This window comes from Arachis ipaensis, chromosome B4 (genome assembly GCF_059453495.1).
Source record: "Arachis ipaensis isolate K30076 ecotype BB chromosome B4, ASM5945349v1, whole genome shotgun sequence".
In the NCBI taxonomy this organism is placed as follows: domain Eukaryota; kingdom Viridiplantae; phylum Streptophyta; class Magnoliopsida; order Fabales; family Fabaceae; genus Arachis; species Arachis ipaensis.
The window spans coordinates 134,524,326-134,547,690 of NC_142439.1; the positions used below are offsets into that span (position 1 = coordinate 134,524,326).

At 35.7% G+C, this 23,365-nt stretch overlaps 1 protein-coding gene across 1 annotated transcript in view; it reads right to left on the reverse strand.

The window, feature by feature from the left end:
• The window catches only part of LOC148569316 (uncharacterized), a 163,378-nt gene extending 144,766 nt beyond the window's left edge, over window positions 1-18,612 (reverse strand). The window contains exon 1 of the mRNA XM_088483442.1: window positions 18,427-18,612. The gene's annotated coding sequence lies outside the window, so the exon portion shown is untranslated. The remainder of the gene's footprint in view (window positions 1-18,426) is intronic.
• Window positions 18,613-23,365: the final 4,753 nt, after the last annotated feature.

Genomic DNA, 23,365 nt, shown 5'->3' on the forward strand with positions numbered 1-23,365 from the left:
ACAGCATATAAAAGATGAAGAATTGGGGTTGGGGTGGTGGAAAGAGAGAGAGAGAGAATATTAGCAATTAAATCAAAGCTTATTGTTTAAATTTGTGAGAATCTTAGCAATCTTAGCAAGAGAGAAAAATCGCGTCAATTGATAAGCTCTGAAAAATTAAATTACAACCTTAGCTTGTGCATGCAAAAGTTTAACGCCCAAAAAATCTATGATTAAAGCAACAAAGCAAGACCAAAATAAATACAATACTATTTTTATAAAATGAATATTATACAAAATTTTTTGATCTATATTAAGTTATTGAAATTTTTTGGGAGGACTTCGGCCTATACTAGTATCCTCTGATAGTTCGTAATTTTACATGAATAAGACACAGACAAATAATATGATGAAATATGTGCACATATGCATGCATATACTAATTAAATATGGATGATCAATAGTGGGAATAATGTATATATGAACTACTAATTAGCACGAGAAGCTAAGATATAATCACTTTTCTTTTATATACTCCAAAATACAGCATGTACACAAAAGGAAAATAAAAAATCATATGAAGAAGAGAATATTACATGATGAAAAATGTACAGGGAGAAAATAATGTAACAAATTTTCGTCGTACTACTTTTTTCAAAACTTAAGTTGATAAAAAATAACATATAAATTATTATATCTTTAACATAAATAAATAATTTAATTTTAACATAAGCTTAAGCTAGATTTAAAGTATATATATAATTTACGTTAATTTTATTACAGAAGCAAGCACATGATCAGGAGATTATGATGATATACTTGTCAAAAATTTATGTCCACTAATCTATGATGTTATATACCTTGTCTTGTCTACATTTCCAACTCTAATTCCTGAATTTAGGTATTGTTTGCATTTTTCTTTGTGTATGCACTTTGTGCAAGTTAACCCAAAAATGATTCTCATCATTAATCATGATAGATTAAACAGAAAATACTCTTGGGACCATTCTTTTTCTTTTATCACCCTATTAAATAGGGAATGCTCTTGGGACCATACCCCTATTTATAATTAGTTTTCAATTTATTTTTTTCCGTTGACTATTGGCTTATGGGGAAAAATAATGAAGGTTCCTTTATCTTGTGATGAGAGAAGGAATATGTCACCACTCACAAGATGTTATTGAGGACAATGCAACAATTGTTGACTCTTCCAAGTTCCAAGTCCTCCAAAGTACAACTAGCTTAGTTACAATGTCCAAGCGGGCACAAGTGGTTTTGTTTGAGTTATTTAAGCATCATATCTTGGATTCGATTTTTAAGATTGTTTCTGTGCAATAGATTTTATAACCAGTTCACTTTTGATTAGAGTTTTTATTTTTTTAAATTTTCGTATTTTTTATCACTCTTAAGATTTTGTAAGAAAATAAAAATGATCTCTCCATGTATTAATTTATTAGGTTTTCTTTCAATACAGGTAGAATCCCTTTTAACTTTATCCGTTACGATAAGATTTTAATTATAAATGCCGTTTATTTTGAATTTGGCATTCTCACTCACATTATATATTGTGATGGAAAAAAGTTTGGTAACAAAAAATTTTCAGTCATAATTAGCCAAAATTTTTCATAAAAATATATCAAAATTAAATTTTTAATTATATATATTTATATTTATATCACTTCTAGTTAAAATAGTTAGGGCTACACTTTTGTTAATTTGACTATATATAGGGTTTATGTGAAATTAATTTAAACTTTATATATAATTATATTATGTGATTATTTAGAAGAAGAGATAAACTTTGTTATGATGATTATATTATAGGATAGGAAAAATTTTAAATATTTTTAAAATATATATGTATTAGCAATTTTAATTATTAATTTTAATTATAAAAAATATACATTATTTATTAATTGACATTAACAATTAAAATTATATTAATATTTTAAGAATGTTTAAAAATTTTCTATACGAAAAATGTATAGGAATATAAAATAAGGTGTTAATATGTGTATAAAATATTAATATTGGAAAGGTAGTACTATTATTATTATTATTATTATTATTATTATTGTGTAAATGTGGAGTGATGGAAGCAATAAGAACCTTATAGTTTATAGGATGAGTAACACATAATGGGATGTTAACAAAAGAGTAAAAGTAAAACTTTGAAAAGCAGAATGAAACTGCCATTTCCATTCGGCCATTCCCATTCCCTTCACTCTCTTTCTCTTTCTGTGACCCACACATCTTTTTCTGCAAACTTTGTTTCCTTCCTTCTTTTCTCTTTCACCTTCGTGCCTAGCTAACTCTTTTTCTTTTTTTTTTCTCTTTTCTTTTAATTAAAAAATTGCTAGCTAACTTATTAGTAGAAATTAATTTATTAATAGAGCAAAAAATGGTGATATTCAGGTATATTACTTATTAGTTATAAGGCTAATAAAAAATTGGTAATTTATTTTAATAAAATATTTAAAATGTAAAATTACATAAATATTCTTAATAGAATTTGGTTATAAATCTGTTCTATTTAATTTTTTTTATCAAATTGACTTATTTTTATAAAATGACATAAGTCAGAGACTTGCTTAAATAAGATATCAATAAAATTGCTAATAGTTTTTTTTTTTTTTTTGAAGAAAAAAATATTATTATTAGCCTTTGTAAAAAAGTAATGTTTATGTGTAAGATATCCATAAAATTAATATAAATAATAATTTTTTATTTGTTGTGTCATTAATTAGGTAAGTTATAGTATTTTATGTTTATATGAGATTATTAGCGTCACATTATATAAAATAAAAAAGGTCATGAATGTTATATACTTAATCTCGAAAAATTATTAAAAAATTAGTATAATTTATTATTTTTAGTTAGCAGTTAGTTAATAATATTTAAAATATGAGCTGACAGTATATTATTAAATTGTTAGACTAAAAAATTAGATTGATAACTAAAAAAGTAAAAATATTAATAAAAAATAATAAATTTTGCTGATTTTTAAATTTTTATTTTAGTATGAGAATCAAATTTTTATATAAAAATATAAGAATATATTTATAGTCATTAAATTAGTTTTAATAGTTAAAATTAAACATATCCAATAAATAATTTATAGATAATATATTAATAGTCATTAAATTCACATGACAATATATTTAAAATTATTGTATTTATATAGTCTTGCTTGTAATTTGATCATTTTTATTAAAATATACTTAATAAATAAATTAATATTTATAGTTATTTTTTTTATATAACTTTGTGTAAAAAAAAAAACAATATTATTAAAATAAAAATGAAATAGCCATATATATAGGGATATCCGAACGATCACATACATTCATATTAATGCTATGAATGGTAAATTAATTGATTGAATGTGACGCTCTTGCAGTGGTGTTACTAAAGTGATGAATAATATTGTAGCTTCGTTCAATGGAGTGTATCTACTAAAGTGCCAAGGGAAAAAGAAAAAAGTATTTGGTTTTGTGATAGCTAAATGCACATTATTAAATATCTATATATACATGAAGATTAATTACTTGGTGAACTTGTGATTGATCTTTTAAAATATACACAAATACATTGAAAATATAAAATATATATTAAAAAAATTAAACAATACATATATTTATATATAAATATATAATGATTAATTTTAATGTATATGTTACAGCCTGGCCCAAGATCCCCGCGAGTCGACCCGACTCGAGCTCCACCCGGTCCGGCCACGCATCCTGTAACCGACCCAGACACGTGTTCTGTACGGCTAGCACACAGTTATGGGACAGCATCCTTTAGGATATGGGCCTGTCCCCATGGGGCCCACCACTGACATGTATATAAGAGGAAGACTGGCTCTTCCCCCGAGGTACGTCACACATCACACTACCTTTTCCGCCTGCACATTACTGACAAGAGCGTCGGAGTGTCTTTGCAGGTAACACCCCCCTCTCCACGAGAAGCACGGGACATCGGGACCTCGCATCCTTCGATCGGCAGTCCACAACCTGACGAATCCCTACCTACATCCCGAATCGCAATCCGAACCGTCCGGTAACCGACCTACCGAAAATTGGCGCCGTCTGTGGGGACCTCGTCCATGGACTTCGTGCTAGTCCAAACTGGGACAGGCTGCGAGGCCGCGCCCCCCGTGCCTGGGGGAGGCGCCGTTGCGACGAAAACTCGACAACAACAGAGGTCGCCTCCAAGGGACACGACGCAAACTCACGAAAGACGCCCTTTTGGAGGGACCAGCGACAACCACGCCAGGATAATGCAAGAGCTACGCCACAGGATGCAAGACTTGGAACGCAGGCTAGCAGACAGAGAACGCGACCAACACACTCTGGAGCAAAGCCCCACCAGTTCCCGCTCGAGGAGCCGCTCAAGGCGCACACCCAGCCCCCAGTATGAGTCGGAAAGCACAGGGGGACGGGGACGCGCCAGAAGAAGAAGTCGAGACCCCATCATCTACGCCAGACGCGAGAGGCGACGCGCATCGAACAGGGGCGACGAGGACGTGCGTCGGGAGAACGTCGAGTCGAGAAGAACTACCCAGGGACCCATGATAATAGGAGCGACCCCTTTCCACCGTTCCGTACTCGAGGTCCGGCTGCCAAAACTCTTTGACAAGCCAACAGACATGAAGTATGATGGAACACAAGATCCCCTGGAACACTTAACGGCCTTTGAGGCCAGGATGAACTTGGAGGGAGTAGGTGACGAGGTAAGATGTCGCGCCTTCCCGGTCACCTTGGCTGGCCCAGCAATACGATGGTTCAATAACCTCCCGCAGGGCTCGGTGACCCAATTCTCCGACATCAGCCAGGCCTTCCTAGCTCAGTTCACGACCAGGATCGTCAAAGCTAAACACCCGATCAATTTGCTGGGAGTGACCCAGAGAGCCGGGGAGCCGACCAGGAAGTACCTGGATCGCTTCAACGACGAGTGCCTCGAGATTGACGGCTTGACGGACTCGGTGGCAAGTTTGTGTCTGACGAACGGCCTCTCGAATGAGGACTTTAGGAAACATCTTACCACAAAGCCCGTCTGGACAATTCAAGAGATCCAGTGCGTGGCCAAAGAGTACATCAACGATGAGGAAGTTAGCTGGGTCGTGGCTGCCAATAAACGGCAGCCCGCGTACAACCAAACCCGGCACTACGAGAGCAGAGAGAGGCCAAATGAACACGCCAGGGACGGCGGTCCAGGTAAAGCACCCAAACCTGTCCCCAGAGTCGGGAAGTTCACTAACTATACCCCCCTCACGGCGACGATCACCGAAGTTTACCAACAGATTGCAGAGAAGGGGATACTGTTGAGGCCCCGACCTCTGAAGGACAGGACGGGGGGAAACAAGAACCTCTACTGCGACTATCACAAGGGTTACGGGCACAAGACCCAAGACTGCTTCGACCTAAAGGACGCCCTGGAACAAGCAATCAGGGATGGGAAACTTGCCGACTTCTCACACCTTATAAGGGAGCCGAGGAGACGTAATCGGGACCACGATAGCGAGGATAGGTCCCGGTCAACAAGGCGACGCCAAGAACCAGAGGGTGACGACCACGGCCTCACGGTGGTAAACGTAGTAACGGCCAGGAATACCGCCCCAATGTCAAAATCGGCACAGAAAAAGGACGCCAAGGTCCTAACGGTCTCCTCCTCATCTGCTAGAAGTTCCCGGGGTCTCCCATCCATCTCCTTCAGCCCAGAAGACCAATGGTTCGACGAGGTGCCGGAAAGCCCACCCATGGTCATTACGGCCAGGATCGGAACAGGCCTCGTCAAACGAATCCTGGTAGATACGGGGGCAGACTCAAACATCATGTTTAGAAACATTTTCGACGCCCTGGGATCGAGAGACGCCGACCTGGCGACCCACCAGCACGGTGTGGTAGGATTGGGAGACCACTTCATCAAGCCGGATGGAATCATCTCGCTCTCGACCTCCGTGGGGCAGGGGCAGAGACGAAGAACAGTCATGGCAGATTTTGTAATCTTACGGGATTCCACAGCTTATAACATTATCTTGGGGAGGAAAACCATCAACGACCTGGGGGCTGCCATTAGTACGAAGCTGCTCGTGATAAAGTTTGTTGCTGATGACGGATCCGTAGGATCTATCAGAGGAGACTTGGAAACGGCGGTTGCCTGCGACCACGCCAGCCTCTCTCTCAGGAAAAAGTCCAAAGAAGCTTCAGGAGTTTTCCTCACCGACCTGGACGCCAGGATAGAAGATAAGCCCAGACCTGAGCCAGAAGGGGATTTGGAAAAATTTAGGGTTGGTGATGGGGACGAGAAATTCACGTTCATAAACAGAAACCTTCCCCATGAATTAAAGGAGCCTCTGATGGAGATGATCAGAGCCAATGCCGACCTCTTCGCTTGGACGCCAGCCGACATGCCAGGGATAGATCCCCAGCTCATGTCACACCATCTGGCCGTCAAACCAGAAGCCAAGCCAGTGGCCCAGAGGAAGAGAAAGATGTCACAGGAACGGGCAGAGGAGGTGGCCAGGCAGGCGGCCAGCCTCCTTGAAGCAGGGTTCATCCGGGAATTGGACTACTCGACCTGGCTGTCGAACGTAGTTTTGGTGAAGAAACACAATGGGAGGTGGAGAATGTGTGTAGACTACTCTGACCTCAATAAGGCATGTCCTAAGGACTGCTACCCCCTGCCCAACATTGACGCACTCGTCGACGCAGCGGCGGGATACCGTTATCTGAGCTTCATGGACGCCTATTCTGGGTATAACCAAATACCGATGCACCGACCCGACGAGGAAAAAATGGCGTTCATAACGCCAGGAGGGACCTATTGCTACAAAGTAATGCCATTTGGTCTGAAAAATGCTGGCGCCACATACCAGAGATCGATGAACAAAATATTCAGTGAGCTTATAGGCAAGACAGTGGAAGTCTACGTGGACGACATCCTCGCAAAAACGACACGGCCAGACGATCTCCTGAGCGACCTGGGAGGCGTATTCGCGTCCCTCTGGCAACACGGCATGAGGCTTAACCCGCTCAAATGCGCCTTTGCCATGGAGGCAGGAAAGTTCCTGGGATTCATGATCACCTAAAGAGGAGTGGAAGCCAACCCCGAGAAATGCCAAGCGATTCTCCAGATGAAGAGCCCGGGTTGTATCAAAGATGTCCAACGATTGGCGGGGAGACTGACGGCATTATCCCGTTTCCTCGGTGCATCGGCAGCAAAAGCCCTGCCCTTCTTCAATCTGATGAAAAAGGGAATAGCATTTGAATGGACCCCGGCGTGCGAGGAGGCATTCAACCACTTCAAGGAGATTCTAGCAGCGCCCCCGGTGCTCGGGAAGCCCAAGGCCGGAGAATCACTCTACCTCTACCTGGCAGTAACAGAGGAAGCGCTTGCAGCGGTGCTCGTGAGAGAAGAAGGGAAAGCTCAGCAGCCGGTCTACTTCGTGAGTAGGGCTCTACAAGGAGCCGAGCTGAGGTACAGCAAACTGGAAAAGCTGGCTTTGACACTCCTAACTTCCTCCCGAAGGTTAAGGCAATACTTCCAGGGTCACCGTATAGTCGTGAGAACGGACCAGGCAATTCGCCAAGTATTACAAAAACCTAATTTGTCTGGTAGGATGATGACCTGAGCCATCGAACTCTCCCAATACGACTTGCAGTATGAGCCTCGGCACGCAATCAAAGCCCAGGCAATGGCTGACTTCTTGGTTGAGGTAACGGGTGATCCCTCCGAGGAAAAGGGCACACGGTGGAGGCTCCACGTGGACGGGGCCTCCAACCAAACGTCCGGGGGAGCAGGGGTCATCTTAGAAAGCCCGGCAGGAGTCATCTACGAGCAATCGACCAAGTTCGAGTTCCCTATGTCGAACAATCAAGCGGAATATGAAGCTCTCTTAAGCGGACTAATACTAGCACGTGAAGTCGGGGCAACGAAGGTCGAAGTATGCAGCAACTCACAGGTCGTCACCTCCCAAGTAAACGGAAGCTACAAAACCCGGGACCCCCTCCTGCAAAAATACCTGGAAAAGGTTAAAGAAATGACAAGTCAGTTCCAAAAGGTCACGATCCAACACGTCCCAAGAGAAAGGAACACACGGGCGGACCTCTTGTCCAAACTAGCGAGCACGAAGCCGGGAGCGGGTAACCGGTCTCTCATCCAGGGCATGGTGAAGGAGCCAACGGTCGCTCTCCATCTGATGGAGTCAAGCCCCTCGTGGTTGGACCCCATCATAAACTTCCTGGAACTCGGCAAGTTACCTGACGATGAGAAAGCAGCCAAAACTTTGAGAAGAGAGGCGGCCAGATATGCGATCATACAAGGACAACTGTTCAAAAAGGGACTCAGCCAGCCCCTATTGAAATGTTTACACCCCGACCAGACGGACTATGTACTTAGAGAAGTCCACGAGGGGTGTTGCGGGCACCACATCGGGGGCAAAGCCCTAGCGAGGAAGCTCATCCGAGCCGGGTACTATTGGCCGACAATGATGAAAGACTCAAAGAAATTTGTCAAAAGGTGCATAAAGTGTCAACAAAACGCCAACTTCCACAAGGCACCGGCCTCCGAGCTGAGTTCGCTGACGACCACTCGACCTTTCGGTCAATGGGGAGTTGACCTCTTGGGACCTTTCCCAGTCGGCCCAGGACAAGTCAAATACCTCATTGTCGCCATTGATTACTACACCAAATGGGTAGAGGCTGAACCACTGGCCACAATATCATCCTCCAACTGCTGGAAGTTCATGTGGAGGCAGGTGATAACCCGTTTCGGTATCCCAGAGGTCGTCATCTCGGATAATGGGACACAGTTCACGGACAAGAAGTTCACGGAATTCCTCTCTGGCCTGGGGATAAAACAGAGGTTCTCCTCGGTAGAGCATCCCCAGACGAATGGGCAAGTAGAAGCCGCAAACAAAGTCATCCTATTTGGCTTAAAGAAGCGCCAAGACAACAAGAAAGGAGCATGGGCCGACGAGCTCGCTTCTGTCCTATGGTCCTACCGAACAACCGAGCAAAGCTCCACGGGGGAAACCCCTTTCCGCCTAACATACGGGGTCGACGCGGTGATACCCGTCGAAATCGGCGAGCCAAGCCCCCGGCTACTGCTCGCAGGTGTGAATGAAGCGGTGGAAAAGGACCTGGTGGAGGAGACAAGGGAGATGGCTCACTTATCAGAAACGGCGTTAAAACAAAGAATAGCCCTGCGTTACAATACTAAAGTCCTCAGAAGAGATTTCGAGGAAAGAGACCTCGTCCTACGATGCAACGACGTCGGCGTGCCGACCCCGGGAGAAGGGAAGCTGGCAGCAAATTGGGAAGGTCCCTACAGGATTAAAGAGGTGCTCGGAAAAGGTGCCTACAAGCTCGAAAGACTCGATGGCAAGGAAATACCTAGAACATGGAATGCGGGTAACCTAAGGTTCTACTCATGACCAGACGACTCACCGACCTGAGAACCTAAACAGATAGTAAATACTTGCTCTGTTCGCATGATAATTTACCTTTTTATTTTATCAAATACTCGCCGTATTGATTAATTTGCCTAGCTAACGATTAACTCCTACTTGTCAAAAATTTTCGTACTTGTCTACCACTTCCCTACGTGTGCCGCGCACGAGCGCACCTTAAAACGGAAGACCGGGACTGATCACCCCGGGGGCCATCTCCCTTACGGCCGAAGCCAATGATGGCGACAACGCGACCACAGCGGTCCAAGCCATAACAAACATAAAACAGGAAAACGGGCGTGAGCCCACCCCCGAGAGAAATAACGGCAACAAATATAGTAAACGGCAACCCGGCCAAACGACTGAATAAGCATAATTTATAAAGAGTCAAAACAAAAAACGAGCAATAAGTTGTTCAGTAAATGCGTAACAAAATATCCTAAGTTACAAGATCTCACTTCTTCGGCACGTCAACAATCTTTCCGTCCTGGATAGTCTTGAAAACGCCAATTGCCAACGTGTCGAAATCAGGAGCTGCGATCTTTAGCTGAGCCTTCAGGGCATCTTCGGTCATGGAGATCGCGTTCTTTCCTTGCTCCTTGGTCACTTTGAGCTTCTTCTTAAGCTCTGCGACTTCAGCTTTAGCGGTTTTTGCCTCTGAGACGGCCTGTTCCCGCTCTTTCTCCAAGGCGGCAACCCGACCCTGAGCGGCATTCAGCTGACCCTCCAAGGTCATCTCACGCTCGACTAGCCGGGCCACGGTCTCATCGGACGCCTTCAACTTCTCCGCAACGGACGACGCTTTCTCCTCAGAAGCATTGAGCTTTCCCCCCATCTCGGACAGCTGGCCCTGGAGCAGTTCAACTTGGACCTTGAAGTCATTGTTCGCTTTGACAGAGGACTCAAGCTTCCTTCGGAGCGCCTCCATTCCCGACAACTCGAATTCAGCCTTTCGAGCTATCACGGCTCCACGAAGCAAGGTCCGGTATATCCACCTCGCCTGCCCGGACAGCTCAGTCCCATGAAAATGCTCCTCCGTCCCGGGTATCAGCTGCGAGTCAATAAATTTGGTAGCATCAAAGTTCCTTTCCATTATAGTGAGGGCCCCTTCCGGGCTGGAAGACATCCTCCGCCTCTTGGGAGTATGGATGAGCTCCACGTCACTGTCCGGCTGGGGGGTAAAGGACGCATGCCCTTCAACGGGCACCTCCTCACGAATAGGAGAAGCCTGGACCCCTGCAGTCTGTTTCCCCGACACGCCGGTATCCTGGGGAGAAGGCACAGCCTGGTTCTCCTTCTCCCCAGAAGGACCCTCTGATCTCCCAGCATCCTTTTCTTCGGCATTCTCGTCGTCACTCGCTTCAAAAAAGGTCTTCATCAAATTCTCAAGTCCGGTCACGGTGGCAAACATTTCCACTACAGCAAACAACAGACGCATTAGTCGTTAGATCGGGTAAAGAAAACAACATTAAACAAATGAAGGCAAACAAACAAGACAACTCACGGATATAGCTCCTGGCGACCTCCCATTCACCCATGAGGAGATGGGGGTTCACGGGGTTCTTTTCAAAAATAGCAGAAAGTACATCAGCTATTTGCTTATCTACGGGCGACAACCTTTTATACGTCACCTTAATGAAAGAGTTCGACCCCGCCCCAAAACTCCAATAAGTTGGGATAAGGCGCTCCCCCTCTAACGACAACCAAAAGGGGTGGCGACCTTTGACGGGGCGAACTTTGAAGTACTTATCTTTGAACCCATGGTAGGAGTCCTCGAAGAGGCCGAATATTCTCCTACCCTGGGCAGATCGGAAAGAAAGGAACCCTTTCCTAGCTTTCCCTTGTTTGGAAGGATTAGTAAGATTGAAGAAGAAGAGGAAGACGTCCACCGACACCGGTAGCTCGAGGTATTCGCAAACCAATTCGAAACAGCGGATTGAGGCCCAGCTGTTTGGATGGAGCTGTGAGGGGAGATGGATATCCGGTTGAGGAGCGCCATTTGGAAATCAGAAAGCGGTATCCGAAGGCCGACTTGTGTGAACATGGATTTGTAGAACCAAATCCAATCGGGGACACGAGGAGAGTGGAAATTGATCTCATAAATACGCTCGTTGGGGCAGGAACAGCGGTCTCATAGTTGACCTCCTCGTCTATTCCCCCACACAAGTAACCGGCTTGCCGGAACTCGGTCAACTCCGCCAGATCCATTTAGTTGGGCGAGTCCTTTATATCGGAAGTTACCCAGGCATACGGGTCGTAGGCCGCGCCAGATGCAGAAGCCCGGGAGACAATGCGAGGCATACCTACAGCGGGGTACCACTCCGTCAGTCTATGAGGTCGGGAGCCCATAAAAACCCAGAAACTACACCTTTTCAAACTCAAATCATGGCCAAATACGGTTAAAAGCTACGCCTATCACGCAAATCACCTAAAAACCTACCCAGGAATGGTACCCCTCCCTTAATTCATCTACCCCAGCATTGGAAAGTCATTTGGCAAAAGCAAACCAAGCATGCAACAATCACAAACAGCAACTACGCAGCAGTAAAACATAGTGTAAACACAAGAAAATAGGAACCAAGAATTACCTGAATTGGTTGCAGGAACTTGAGAGCCAAAAAGAGGCACGAGGGGGCTCGAACAAGAAATTTTGGATATCAGGGAGAGAGGAATGTGAAAATAGCAAGAGTAGGAGGAAAAGAGAAAGAAACTGTTTAAAAACCACCACAAGGAGAGCGAAAAGAGGCAGGGGTAAAATGGTCTTTGCGCACGGGGTTTTTTAACTCATTATGAGCACTTAATGCTCAGCGCGAAGAACGAAGCGACAAACGGACGCCTCAGCAAACCAAAAGACACGCGCACAAGAGACGCGTCTCCCCCACGGTCAGCCGATTCGACAACAACACACGAAACGGGAACATCACGCGCCACCAATAGCTCTCACGACCATCACTGGTGCGTCGGGGGCACTGTTACGGCCAGGCCTAAGATCCCCGCGGGTCGACCCGACCCGAGCTCCACCCGGTCCGGCCACGCATCCTGTAACCGACCCGGACACGCGTTCTGTACGGCTAGCACACAGCTATGGGACAGCATCCTTTAGGATATGGGCCTGTCCCCATGGGGCCCACTACTGACATGTATATAAGGGGAAGACTGGCTCTTCCCCCGAGGTACGTCACACATCACACTACCTTTTCCGCCTGCACATTACTGACAAGAGCGTCGGAGTGTCTTTGCAGGTAACACCCCCCTCTCTACGAGAAGCACGGGACATCGGGACCTCGCATCCTTCGATCGGCAGTCCACAACCTGACGAATCCCTACCTACATCCCGAATCGCAATCCGAACCGTCCGGTAACCGACCTACCGAACAGTATAAAATAAATAAATTTGATAAATAATATACTCTTTTAAGCCATGTATGTTTAATTAAAAGATAAATAATATAAATAATTAGCTTGATATATATATTGTTGCTTTCAATATATTAAATAATAAAATAAGATTTTTCCAAAGAAGAAGAAAGAGTATAAGAGATAGAGATACAGATAAGGCCTTCTATTATATACATGAGTGTACTAAGTAATAAGAAGTGCAGAATGGGGTCAATGAGTATGTAGGGATGCAAATTGGTGGCCCATTATATATTTTGGTTTAACATTATGCTTGTAGGTATAAGGTTGCATTTTCTAATACAGGATATCGTTTAACCTATGCAATTCTCATAAATAATAATACAAACTTCCACTTTTAAATTTTTATTGGTATCAAATTTGTCGTTCATATTTAATTATTTTACTAATTAATCTTAGCTTATTTTAAAAAGAAGAAATATGTTACTTCAACACGCTAATAAGATGATGGTCTTAATTGAATAAAATTAATTATTTATGGTAAAATAATCTCTTTTTTTTGTTTTAAATTTTACAACCTACTTTGGCCATATATACAGCAAGGCACATATTTTTTTCATCTTTTGCTTCGACTATACTCTCTATATATTTTAAAAGATTTTGTTAACAAATATGTTAATGCTATAATATAGTAAATTTTTTTTTAAATTATATACATATTATATTAAATATATATATATATATATATATTTTAAAATATACTTTTAATCTAATATCACTGAAACTTATCAGCTAACATATTTTTTAAATTATATATGTATTATTTTTAACTTATTCATATTTTTATGTTTAATTAATCTATGCATAATATAAGATTTAGAGAATTAAGAACAACATTTTATAAAAAAAAAAAAAACTACTAATATCGAAAAATTATTCTTCTACAAAGAGATACCTAATTACGCATCAACGAACTCGAAAAAAAATTCAATTCTGATAATATTGAAAAAGAAAAAATTAAATGCACTCAAACAAATCACATATTCCTAGCAGAAAAAAAATTTAAGACACTAGAAATGAATTCTAATTATAAAAATAAAAAGAGACAAAAACACAAAGAAATGGAATGATTAATTGAGATAAATCAAAGTACAACGATAATTATTTTGTGATTTAGTTATCTCTTTATCATTTTTATGATGATGTTGTGTTGGTTTTTGAGAGTATAGTGAAATAATGAAATTATTTATTAATGGTAAATCAGTGATTTATAGTAACAAATTTTTATTATATATAAATTAAATTAATAAAGATTTGAGTATAATAGGTAATTAAGAAAATAGATATATTTATAAAAAATAAATAAAAAATAATTTAATGATATATTTGTTTTTTTATAAAAAAAATGGTTTTTTTAATAATTAAATGTGTCCAATTCTTTAGAGTACTTTTTCCTTCGATAAATTGTATGTAACTGTTTAGACAATATTTCTCGAGAACAAATTATAAGTTTATTCTATACCATTAATAATTTATCTTTGAAATATAGTAAAGTTTTATTTAGAGTTTAACTGTACGTATATATACATGTAAGATAGATAAAGGAACATTGTGGGTGGGCATGAAGCATGTTATTACGTGTGAATTTTTATGAATAAGATTCGATCGGAATGAACATATACAAAGCATGAATGGAAGAAGATATATTACATGAGTTGTCTGCCATCTTATATTCGTCTTTATCCTTTGCACCTAATAAGTTTTCCTAAATTAAACGAATCCTTCATGTATTTATAATTTGGATCGTCAATTTTTATAGGAATTAAGTCATTAATTAATGTTGTTATTCTCATCAATATAATGTTGTGAATTGGTAGAGTAAAAATGTCAAACAACCCATCAAAATCATCATCATATATCTATACACACACATTAAAGAAAGAAGATGAAAGCTTTTACTATATCAAATTTAAATTGAAAATAAAAATATGATTAACTAACGGGGAAGTACATCCGTGATCCGTGTTAGCACATTTGCATTATACCATATCATCTATTCCTTAGTTTGTATCATATAGTTTTCCAATATATATATATAATTCTTGTAGCAACCTAGTTAATTAGTGGGATATTATAGTAACAAAAAATAATTATTTAACCTTTTAGGTGAAAATAATGGTGTAAATTTTTTTACATAATTACCTAATTATATATTGTTATATATATAAAAAAATAACTAATTTTTAAATTAACTATTATTTAAACATATGAATTTTAATTGTATGAATGTATTTATTAAACTAAGAGTCTAAGTCATTATTATAATTATAATATATATAATATTAATTCCACTCAAAGTAGCAGATCAAAAAAATACTCTTTGCTCTTCTGAATCAACTCGTATTCTATTATTCCATCCAAAAATAATGTAAGTAACTATCTTTTTTATATTATTGTCGTAGAGAGATACTGATAAAAAGAAAAAAAAGAAGTAATCACTGTCTTATTGCTACTGTTGTTGGCTGAATATGTTAATGTTTGTTGTTAAATTTTTAGGTTGTATAATGTGAATTGTTCTTTGTTTTAGATATTTGATATATTAATTTAAATTTGTTGACTTATTGTTATTGTTCTCGTTGATTTTGAATATTTGATAGTGAAATAAAAAATTATAGGTAGTGCTGATGGTGTTAAATTGGAGTGAGGTGGGAGTTGGAGTTTAGATGCGTGTTAAATTAGAATCAGAATTTATTAATTTAAAGTTGATTTAGATCAAAGCAAAATGAAGTTTTTTACAATTACTCATAATAGAGTCAATATATAACTCCACAAAGAATGTTATTTATTATATTTTATAACCCAGAATTTTTTGAAGGTGGAAATTCAGGTGCAGTCGACTTCACATGAAGTTGATAACTAAGAACCATTAAATGATTTGACTGATTTGACTAAAATTTCATCTAACGGTTCTCAACTATCAACTTCATGTAAAATCGACTGTACCTGAGTTTTCACCTATTTTAAATGGTCACTTTGATAACGAAATCCTAGCTGCCAGTCACATTGAATAATTGATAGCAATTTTTTACCTTTTATTCCACATTTACTCCTAGTTTACATCATGCTCTATATCTTTATCGCTGTCTTTACATGCGAAAAAATATTTGAATGACTCATTTTAATCTATACTGTGTATTAATTTAATTCATATTTTTAATGAAACGTGGCTTTTGTATTAAAGTAGAATTACGTATCAAATTCAATCTTATAAATTAATTTAATGCATGCACATATAAAAACACATCATATCTATTTTGAGACGTTTTTTTATTTCTTATTGCTTGTTTATGTATGTATGAGGATGAAGATGCATTACTTTTGCTTTAATACGACGAAGGAAGCTGATCTTAACTACTTCCATTTTCTATTACATTAAATAATCATGTTTTGATTTTGTCATGTTTTTCTATTACATTATATAAATTATTCTGTATTTAAATGCATCACATCACTTTACTAATTACAGTATTCAATTTGGAAAGTTATTATTGTGTGATTGATATACTTTCTCTTAATAAAGATCTCATGAAAAAATTCATCATCAATGACCGTCACCATCATAATTCTCTATTTCCAACATTAAAGCAATGGCATCGTGATTTTGTGTTGAACTTTAGTTAAGAGAGTCAAAAGATGCAAGGGATTTGGTCAAACTTGCACATAGGTTTTATGATGAAAAAAATCTACAACAATGGTACACTTACATAGATAGAAAAATGATGTAACAATATCTAAATTTAACTTTTAAGTCTTAAGTCTTTTTTATACAGATAACAAAAGTAACAATATTTAAATTTATCTTTTAATTATTTCTAGAGTAACCCCAAATAAAAAAGGAATAAGTCATACAATATTTTATCGATTTAAAGATATATCCTCCCATTTGTACTAGTCATTTGACTCATTTTCCATTGAAAAGGAAGAAATCAAAATAGATAGAAAAATGATGTAAACATGCTTTAGTTTGAATACTTTTATAGAATAAAACTTGTACGGTATAATTTATTTATATACTACCATATATTATTTGTTATAGTTATTTTCAATTTTATTATGTAAAGGTTATTCAAAATTTTTAATGTGATTTATTGATAATATAAAATAGTTTTAGATTTTAGTAGATATCAACATATGATATTTATGGATATATTTAAAAAAAAGTTAAGATTTAATTATTCTATTAGTCTTTATAATTATATTAAATTTTTAATTAGATTTTTATATTTTTTTAATTTTGTCAAAAAATTAAAATTAACAAAATATTTTTCTAAAAAATATACAGTTAAAAATTTAATTAGATTTTTAATTATAAATATCTTAAATTTATAAAAAAATATTCAATTAATTTTAATATTTTTTATATTAAGAATGACCTAATTATAAAACTAAAAAAAAATATAAAAAATCAATTAAAAAATATAAAAATTTAATTATAAATTTGATAAAACTATAAAAATTAACAGAATAATTAACCCAAAAATTAATCACTCAAACATGGTGGATCACCACTTGTATTATTACTTTTAAATTTTATTATGATTTATGTTTGAATGCTTAAATTCTTACTTTTATTCTATTTTGAATGGTCTATTTTGACAATAATACCTTAACATGAAGAATGCTAAATTCCTTTAAAAAAAAAAAAGCAAAGTATAGATAATAATATCATTAAAAAAATTATCCTTTTAGAAATATTACTTATGTTGAAACCAATGACATTTTTCCATAATTAAAAACTTCAATTCAAGGACTTATAAAACTAGGGGCAGGAAAAGCTTCAAACCCCCCTAAAAAATCCTATTGTTACCATATGGAAAAGATTTTAATACAGATATTATTTTTAAATATAATACTGGCTTAAAGAATGATTTTTCTTTAGTTCTGACTTTTATTAGTTTATGACTTGAGGAGTGCAGCTGTTTTATTTCCTTGCATTGCTGAAACAATAATACAAGTTAAAGTGGATTCAGCTCCTCCAAAGCTATGACAAAGTCTTAAACTCGACATTTTTATGGTAAGACTTCTAAATAGTTGTGTGAAATGCATATATTAAGATTTTTAAAATGAATTTAATTTTTATCTAGTTATAATAGTGTAAAATATTTTATATAATCATTTAATTATATTCGTTTTTTAATCATTTTCATACCGTTAATATAAAACATAATTTTTTTGACATAGTATTATGTAATTAAATACATCTATAAATTATTTTTATAGACAATATATCAAGATTAATTTTTTTTAATTACTAAAGTGAAAAGATCAATATGTATTACGCGGCATATATTCGAGTCAGTTCACGAGTTAATGAGCGAAGTTTATTCAAGCTCAAATTCGACTTATTTAATTTATGAGTTTAAATTTAAGCTCAAGCTCGGCTCACCAGCTCACGATTTCAACTTATCGAACTATTAATGAGTCGAGCTCGAGTTGGCTCCTGAGCTGGTTTGATTCACTTCTAACCCTAGTGATGAAAAGAGAATTTTTTTTTGTGGCGGTAATAATAGCTGTTTCAGTATGAAAATATGAGATAGCTGAAAGAGAAAAACAAATAGATAAAATTATAATTTCACAATAAAATTATTTTAAAATATTTAAATATAAAATATGATTATTATATAATTAATAAATAATTTAAATTCTGATACGAATTTGTATCAAGAACTAGAGAGGATTAGAGATAATCAGAGAGAATAGAAGAGAAATCCCTAAAATTAGGGCCAAAGAGAGAAAGTAGAGTTTCCAATTACACCATGCATATCTCACATTATTACATCATACTCCTATTTATAGTATAATTCTTTAATTGGGCTAGTCCAATACTAATTGTATCATTACCCTACCCTTCAAAACAACCTTTTGCGGAAAAAATATAAATCCTAATAAAACTTTTAAAAGCTAATTACAATTAATAAAAGAAATCAAAGGATCCTAAAATAATATTTTCTACACTACTACTTAAGAAAAATAATACTACCAGGATCCCAATGTTTAAAATAATATTCATCTATTAAAAGATAACAAGCTTCTAGGATGTGACCCAAAAAAATGAAATAACCCTTGATGGACCTTAGTATACCTTCAGCAAAAATTGTCATTGATCTTTGATCGGTTAACAAAAATGTTGGGCTGGCTTCAGCCTGGTAGAATTGGGCTTGCCATTGGCCCACTACATACCACAAGGGTCTCCAATGCATAGCCTCATTAGTCACCCCTCTCATAGGTGAATCTCTTCTCCCCTTTTTCCCATGCTCTGCATCCTTCACCCACCTTGTTCTGAAACCACCCTCGCGGTTCCAAAGAAAAACCGCCGTCGCGAGCTCGCATGGAGGAGCCGGTACTGCCTTCCAGCTCCCGTCTCTTTGTTGTCCGCTGTTCTCTGTATGCATGGAGGAACCGGCACTGCCTTCCTGCTCCCTTCGCCACTGCCCGCCATCGCAATTGTTTCCTCCTCCCCGATCCCAAGGGAAGACAGCCGCTAGTAGTGGTGGTGGATTAGCTACGATTGGAGAGACTGGACGGAACCCCCGAACCTTGCGATCTCTGCCACTCCGTCCCAACTCCCTGGAACCAGTCGCCGAAGCCACGTCGTGAGAGACCGTCGACAAATTCGGCGCACCCTGCGCTCCTCGCGTCTCCGTTGTGGAGGTGCCGCGACGGTTGGTCAGATTGGTAACGTCATCGTCATCCATCGTCGCTGCTCCGTCAACCCCGACTTTCGCGAGTGTCCGCTTTCCCTTTGCGATGGCGCCGAGATCGGCGCCGCTGCCTCGGAGTAGAACTGCAGCCTCGCCGGTGCTGGTGGTTGGTGCCAGGCCAACCGCTGCATCTGGAAATGCATAAGGTGGCTTTGGCTGTGGTGGATTCACCCCCTCTGCCTCTGTGTGCTCTAGAATTAGAGGTATTGGAATTGAATTTCGAAATCCTGCTTGATCTGGAATATCTGGTGATTCTACGGGTTGAACTACAAAACTGAACGCTGATTCTTTTTCTTTTGCTGCCTCTATGATTGTTGAATTTTGGCAAGAATTTTGCTGAGATTGTGAAACTGCGTCTTTGTAATTACAAATTGACAATAATGATTGCTGAATTTAAAAAAAAGAAGAATATTATGTGACATGTTTAGATAATAAGTTTTAGAAATTGTGGCATATTGATTAAAAACCTAAAAAATGAGTGAAGAAAAGAGGGAAAATTCATTAGTTTTGAAAAAAAATATATTATTTTAATTATAATAAAATAGAGTACAATGTGATACATTTTGATTGTCACATTAACGATATATTTTAATTTTAATTGTAATAAAAAAATATTATGTGTTATATTTTGATTCTTAAATTAATAACTAATATTAATATATAAAAAAATGTGGTAGATGAAAGAGGATAAAATATAAAAAAGATAAAAGAAAAAAAAACCTCCTTAATTTAAAAAAAAAAAAAGAATTTTTTAATTTAATTACAATAAAAGTGTATCAAGTATTATATTTTGATTATAAAATTATTATTTTAATAACAAAAGCTTCTATATAATTATTCTATAAGTCAGGTTTTACTTTAATTTGTTCTTATTTTGTTAAAAAAAAAAAGTGCTCTTCATGTATTTAGTGTGTGGCAATTTTAACTAGAGCAGCAAATACATTCCATTACTCAAGGTAGTTGGGCTCAAGCTAAGTTTTAAGCCAACCCTATAAGACGTGTGCATTTAATTTGCATAGAACATCAAACAATTTTCTTCAGGTAGATATATCCCTTTTTTTTTTGTTCTTTTATTTGAATTTAATAAAGCTTATTTATGATTGAATCAAGAGTTTTTTATTAGAATATATTTCATTTATGAATGCAATATTTTTTTTATATTAATATTAGAATTGGACAATCAATAAAAATAATTAAGATGATACTAAAATATAAATTTATAATTTCATTTTTTTTTTACAAAAGTATTTTATATATGAAAAGGTCATTCAATATTTATAAATGATAAAATAATAAAAGATAAAATCTAAGTTTAAAGAAAAAAATAGATAAATTTTATATTAAATTAAAATTTTAGAGTGAGTTCAATATTTGATTATAAAAAATTTTAACTCATAAAAATAAAAATAAATTTAAATATTTTTACTTTTTAAATCTACACATAAAATATTACTAACACAATAAGATATTCTTTTTAAATAGTGTATTATAAATAAAAAGTTTCACTTATTTTTTTTCCCCTCCAATAACAACCAAACTTGTATTGCATTATACTGGATGAGTCCTATAAGATTCTGATTGATTAGAGTTTTAGGAGAATTTTAATATTATATATGAAACTTAATATGCTTCTATATGATTCTTACATTATATATAATCGATATGAAACTTAATATATTTATTTCATTTTATTTAATTATAATTAATGGTATTTTAATATTTTTTTTATTTTTCTTTGTATACATTACTTAATAAGATAATAATTTTATGGAGCCTTCTTTAATGAAGAAAAAAAAGAATATTTTGAATTTTCATGAACTAAAATTTTTTATAAATTATAACCATTGAAAATTTGAATTGATGGCTAAAAAATGATACAATTAGTATTGGACTAGCCTAATTAGAGAATTATACTATAAATAGGAGGGGAAAAATAATATCTGTATAAAAAGACTAATAAAAAGACTATTAGTATTGCACTCCTCAAGTCATAAACTAATAAAAGTCAGAACTAAAGAAAAATCATTCTTTAAGCCAGTATTATATTTAAAAATAATATCTGTATTAAAATCTTTTTCATATGGTAACAATAGGATTTTTTAGGGGGGTTTGAAGCTTTTCCTGCCCCTAGTTTTATAAGTCCTTGAATTGAAGTTTTTAATTATGGAAAAATGTCATTGGTTTCAACATAAGTAATATTTCTAAAAGGATAATTTTTTTAATGATATTATTATCTATACTTTGCTTTTTTTTTTTAAAGGAATTTAGCATTCTTCATGTTAAGGTATTATTGTCAAAATAGACCATTCAAAATAGAATAAAAGTAAGAATTTAAGCATTCAAACATAAATCATAATAAAATTTAAAAGTAATAATACAAGTGGTGATCCACCATGTTTGAGTGATTAATTTTTGGGTTAATTATTCTGTTAATTTTTATAGTTTTATCAAATTTATAATTAAATTTTTATATTTTTTAATTGATTTTTTATATTTTTTTTTAGTTTTATAATTAGGTCATTTTTAATATAAAAAATATTAAAATTAATTGAATATTTTTTTATAAATTTAAGATATTTATAATTAAAAATCTAATTAAATTTTTAACTGTATATTTTTTAGAAAAATATTTTGTTAATTTTAATTTTTTGACAAAATTAAAAAAATATAAAAATCTAATTAAAAATTTAATATAATTATAAAGACTAATAGAATAATTAAATCTTAACTTTTTTTTAAATATATCCATAAATATCATATGTTGATATCTACTAAAATCTAAAACTATTTTATATTATCAATAAATCACATTAAAAATTTTGAATAACCTTTACATAATAAAATTGAAAATAACTATAACAAATAATATATGGTAGTATATAAATAAATTATACCGTACAAGTTTTATTCTATAAAAGTATTCAAACTAAAGCATGTTTACATCATTTTTCTATCTATTTTGATTTCTTCCTTTTCAATGGAAAATGAGTCAAATGACTAGTACAAATGGGAGGATATATCTTTAAATCGATAAAATATTGTATGACTTATTCCTTTTTTATTTGGGGTTACTCTAGAAATAATTAAAAGATAAATTTAGATATTGTTACTTTTGTTATCTGTATAAAAAAGACTTAAGACTTAAAAGTTAAATTTAGATATTGTTACATCATTTTTCTATCTATGTAAGTGTACCATTGTTGTAGATTTTTTTCATCATAAAACCTATGTGCAAGTTTGACCAAATCCCTTGCATCTTTTGACTCTCTTAACTAAAGTTCAACACAAAATCACGATGCCATTGCTTTAATGTTGGAAATAGAGAATTATGATGGTGACGGTCATTGATGATGAATTTTTTCATGAGATCTTTATTAAGAGAAAGTATATCAATCACACAATAATAACTTTCCAAATTGAATACTGTAATTAGTAAAGTGATGTGATGCATTTAAATACAGAATAATTTATATAATGTAATAGAAAAACATGACAAAATCAAAACATGATTATTTAATGTAATAGAAAATGGAAGTAGTTAAGATCAGCTTCCTTCGTCGTATTAAAGCAAAAGTAATGCATCTTCATCCTCATACATACATAAACAAGCAATAAGAAATAAAAAAACGTCTCAAAATAGATATGATGTGTTTTTATATGTGCATGCATTAAATTAATTTATAAGATTGAATTTGATACGTAATTCTACTTTAATACAAAAGCCACGTTTCATTAAAAATATGAATTAAATTAATACACAGTATAGATTAAAATGAGTCATTCAAATATTTTTTCGCATGTAAAGACAACGATA